Genomic DNA, 5392 nt, shown 5'->3' on the forward strand with positions numbered 1-5392 from the left:
GGACAAGGTTTGATGTTCCAGCAGGCTGTGCCCATCACACCAAAACTGTGCCCAGTACCTGCTCTGCTTTCCTTGTTAACTTCCAAGGCCCCTGTGAAAACCTTATTATGCTCTTCTGAACCTGAACCCCCAAGGCCTCTGTTCCTCATCATAGAAAATGCCTCCTTCTTCCAGCAGCCTCATCTAACATACAAGCCAAAGTCCCCCCAAATTCTTGGATTGGTCCTGAACCAACCGTGCCTTCCTCTCAGATCTTTACATGTTAACAACCTTCTGCCCTGAACCCAGTGAGCAGCCCGCTGTAAGGTGACTTGGGGAAGGTAGTCCCTGAGAGCTGCAAGGCACTTTCTGCTCATCTCCATCAACCCCCTAGTTTGTACCAAGGACACTAAGGCCACACACGACAAGACAGAACAAAGCTTAAGCTAGGTCATGTGCCTGGATTGTAGCTGGTGACATGTTACATAATGGTTTTCCACGGTCTCCAAGTTATATATGTTTTTAATGTTTTCACTTATTTTTGAGACAGAGAGAAACAGAATGCGAGCAAAGGAGGGACAGAGAGAAAGGGAGACACAGAATCGGAAGAAGGCTCCAGGCTCCAAGCTCTCAGCACAGAGCCTGATGCGGGGCTTGAACCCATCAACCAAGAGATCATGACCTGAGCTGAAGTCAGATGCTTAACCGACTGAGCCACTCAGGTGCCCCTATTTAAAACAAAACAAAACAAAACAAAACAAAACAAAACAAAAAAACCTCTAATCCTTTTAAAAACTGAAATTTTAATATACTGATGAACTACATGTCATTAACCCAGGATGGGCTTGAGAGAGAAATGGCGCACTGGGGAAGGATGTTACATTCCCCAGAGAGGCTCATCTAAAAGGTATGCATAGGATTGGGGGACCGCACCCTCTCCAGTGCCCTGCAGGCGTTTCCAGTGAATTCTGTGTCTTCTCTGGGGCACAGACCTTTTTCTTCCTCTCCCACTCTGCCAAAGGTGCAGGCCGCTGACCACAGCTGGCACCCTGCAGGGCCTGCCCTGAGCGAGCTGATGTAGAAAAGTGCCTCCCATCTGAATGTGAGTCCCTAGCTCTGCAGAAGCTTCCACCCCCGCTCCAATCCCTCCTTCCTCTTTCAAGGTCTCAGGTTTTCACTGGCAACCGCTCTTTGATTACAGACTCATGAGAGCACCATGAGTCCATGGCATCTGGCCCAGGGGGTAGTGCAGAGGCAGGCACCTACCCGATTCAGAGTCACCCTCCCCTCCAGAGCCTGCCTGGTGACCTCCATCTAAGCGTCCTGCGCACCACCATTCTTTCTCTCCGCCTGCCTTCTTTTTCGGAGTTCTCCTCAGTTCCTAATCCAGAGACGCTTAGCAGGTATACCCTGCTCCGAGACTCAGCTCCAGACATGTCTAAAGCCTGAAGCGATTCAAGCAAGAATTCTCGCTGCGTCATTATACTCATGATGAGTCAACAATTCTGAGGGTACAAGTGTCTTCAGCAGCCCCCTCACCCAGACTCACCTCCTCCACCTGCCCTCTAGGGAGAGTCTGTTTTTACCAGCTCCATCCTTAGCCATGTGTGATGCAGAAGGAGAAAGGGGACGGAAGGAGAAGAGGCATGCAGGTCGGAATTGGGAAGAACTTACTAATGGTTGAGGAAAAGAAACTTAGGAAGAGTTATTGTAGGCAATTTGAGCTATTTACAAATTTGTTTGTTCTCATGGCGTGTTTCTTTTTTTGGGTAATCACTCTTGTACAGGATCCTGTGTAAATCACATGGATCAGAGTGTCAATGAGGCTGCATATTACTATTTTTTGAAACATCCTAGTTGAATATGGGAGACTGTTTAACCCTGGGTTTTTTTCCCTAAATTTATCTATGTCAAAGAATGCATAATAATATGCCACATCTACCATAATACTTGGATTTGGGGGCAACATATTAGAAACCAGGATAAGAAAATAACCTTCTTAAGAAGCCCCCTAACCCTCTTGCATGTTAACCATCCTAAAAATGCTACTGAATATAGATTAGACTTGAACTTCAAGGCCAGCTCTCTGTGATTCACTGTGGTCTTGATTTTCTCATCAACCAAGAAGATCTACATCATTAAAAAACTGTATGGGGATTTCTAGTTGCTTGCTTGCTTTCTCTTCTTTCTTTCTCTTCTTTCTTTCTTTCTTTTTCTTTCTTTCTTTCTTTCTTTCTTTCTTTCTTTCTTTCTTTCTTTCTTTCCTTCTTTCTTCCCTTCCTTCTTTCTTTCCTTCTTTCTTTCAGAGCTTTCTAGTTTCTAAGTGACTTCTTATGTATTAGCTAATTTGGATGTTCAGAACCACCTGGGAGGACATAGGATATAACTTCAGCATGATTCGAAGATGATAAAAGGTTCGGGAAGGTGTTAAGTAGCTCGCTCAAGGTCATGTGGCCAGAAGGAGCTGCTGCTGCTGCTGATGGAAAAACTTGTCCAGAATCCAGATGAGCCAAAAACCCCTGAAACCCTGATGAGATTCAGTTGAATGATTCAAGTGTCTATGATACTGTCAGAGAGCGAGAATGCTCATTAGTTGATTGTTAGCAGGAAAGAAACTATTCAGATTATAATAGATGTTCAGGCCTGAAAATGAAAGAAATCAGGTTGCTGTTAATTTAGCGACTTCATACAGCGATTCCATGACCCTTTGGACTCCGGGGTCCCATGCTGACAGATCCATCAGCACAAAGACATAAGCAAGTGTTAGAATCACGGAGGTAACTGGGGTCTTGATAATGACTCATAACAGTGGAGTGAGGTTTCTGAACTTATCAACCAGGCTGGGGGAGGAGGCTGAGAGTTCTCAAGCCAGGAACTTTGCAAAGTTGCTGACAATAGCCTTTCCTGCCGAATTACCTCTACGCCAAAGTCATTTGAGTCTGCATTGACAAGGAGAAGAAAAACTGTTCTAAAAATGTCTCCAGTTGATTGGTGCAAAAATATACCAAAAAACATGCCGGTAAGTGTGGTAGCCCACGTTTCGTGCCTGGCACAGCATGGGATTGGCGTTCCTCCATTGGCTAGTGAGTTTCATGTGCAAAACGGTACAGCTAGGCAGAGCCACGCATATCTCTTCTTTAAATACATTGTCGTCTTAAAGATATTTGGGAAAACTCTTCCACTGAACACATGGGCAGTTAGAGCCCAAATCCCTGAGGTGCAAGCCTACACCTATACCATCTATACTCACTTGGAGATGCCCTTAAAAATTGATCTGCCCTTGGGCGCCTGGGTGGCTCGGTCGGTTAAGCATCCAACTTTGGCTCAGGTCATAATCTCGCAGTTCATGGGTTGGAGCCCCACATTGGGCTCTATGCTGACAGCTCAGAGCCTGGAGCCTGCTTCAGATTCTGTGTCTCCCTCTCTCTCTCTGACCCTCCCTTGATCGTATGTTCTCTCTCTCTCTCTCTCTCTTTCTCAAAAATAAATTAACCTCTCAAACTCGATCTGCCCTTTACTCAATCCACATGAAACACAGACAACTCCTTTTCTTTGGGAGGAAGAAAAAAACGGTTATGGACTAAGGGTCATTTTGAGAAGTTGGAAATACGTAAAAAGGTGAAAAGCAAGAGGTGGGTGCCTGTATTGACCTGGAAGACTGTCTCTGTCTCGCCCTGGGTGACTGTCAGTGATTTGCCAGGTAACAAGAGAGAAGAGAAGTACTCCCCAGGTCACTCCCCTTCCCTTCTCCATTTAAAAAAAATATTTCTCTTTCTTAAAATATTTTTTAACATTTATTTTTGAGAGACAGAAGGAGAGAGAGCAAGCAGGAAGGGGCAGAGAGAAAAGAAGACACAGAATCTGAAGCAGGTTCCAGGTGCTGAGCTGTCAGCGCAGAGCCCGACATGGAGCTTGAACTCAGGAACCATGAGATCATGACCTGAGCCGAAGTCAGACACTAACTGACTGAGCCACCCAGGTGCCCCAGATTTCCCCACTTTTTTTTTTTTTTTTTTTTTGAGAAATAAAATAAAATGAGTAGGGGAGGGTCAGAGAAAGAGGGAGACACAGAATCTGAAGACAGGCTCCAGGCTCTGAGCTGTCAGCACAGAGCCCAACACGGGGCTCAAACCCATGAACTGTGAGATCATGACCTGAGCTGAAGTTGAACACTCAACCGACTGAGCCACCCAGGTGCCCCTCCACTTTGAGACCTTCCACTCACTGACTCCTCTCTCCTTAAAGCTTTCTCTTTTCCAGAATGATCTTTTCATCTTTCTATCTCCTTCTGCTTTACCTTTGATTTGTGGAAAAAGTACACACAATCTTCCTCCTTTCCCTCTAAGGAGGATGAGTCCCCCAAAAGATCGTGGTTTTGCCAAGCTTTCACAAGTATCTAGAGAGCTGGGGGTGTCCCAGGAGCATGTGGTCTGAGAGGTGAGGACAAAGAAAGAGAAGAAAAGAGAGGGGAGAGAGACCTAGTTCGAAGCTATGGGGACAATCTGGGGAAAGAGAAACGATATTCAAAGGGGATTTTTAGAAAGCTTTACTTTATGATACAGGATGCCCATCTTTGTCTTCTGGAGCCCGTCCTTCAGAAATCTTTAATAAGAATCTTCAACAGTGTCCTCTGTGTGTGTATATTTGGCTGTAACAATTCACTGAGACTTACCTGAAGGTGGAAACTTACTGGATACATTCAAATTATAGGGTGTTACAGAAATTTCTTACGTAACTTTTCAAGCGTGCCTGTCTTCCCTCTGTCTAAATTATATACTTCTTAAAGATAATAACTTGAGGCTATACAATTATTCTCTGGATCTAGCATATTGACTACCACTGTGTCTTACACATGATAAATGCTCTTTAGATATTTCATTTCTTGATTGACAGGGAAAGCATTTTTGGCAGGGATTATTATAATTTGGTATAGTGACGAGCCAATATTTTACAATAAGAGAGAATCGGGAGCTTCAGCAAAAGGATACATTTTTGCTGGGAGTTTCTTTTTAAAGAGGCTAGTATAGGCTAGGCATAACTGCTCCTATGAACCTTGGAAGAAAGAGTTTAGTACTCAGTCTTAGGCTAAGAGAAATACAAATGCCTAAAAGCCAGTGTGCTATTGGTGTTGGTACTTCTCAAATTATTTCCAGTAATTGTCAATACAGTCCAATTTCCAAGCGGAGCAGCCTCTGACAGGACCCAGCCTCAGGCTCAGGAAGGTTGTCTTAGGGGAAATGAACTGTGGACAAAGAGGATTCTGAGCAGTGGAATACTGGTAAGTCTTTAATACCTTGAATAACTGGTCTGCGGTCTATGCCAGTTTCCCTGGCGTAAGCACTCTCATCGTGGCTGATTTCAAACTGTCGATATGTGTCACTGAAGGTGGAATTAGGAAAAGATGTGCAATACC

The sequence above is a fragment of the Hyaena hyaena genome, unplaced genomic scaffold, assembly GCF_003009895.1.
Source record: "Hyaena hyaena isolate Hyena2069 unplaced genomic scaffold, ASM300989v1 scaffold_812, whole genome shotgun sequence".
Lineage (NCBI taxonomy): Eukaryota > Metazoa > Chordata > Mammalia > Carnivora > Hyaenidae > Hyaena > Hyaena hyaena.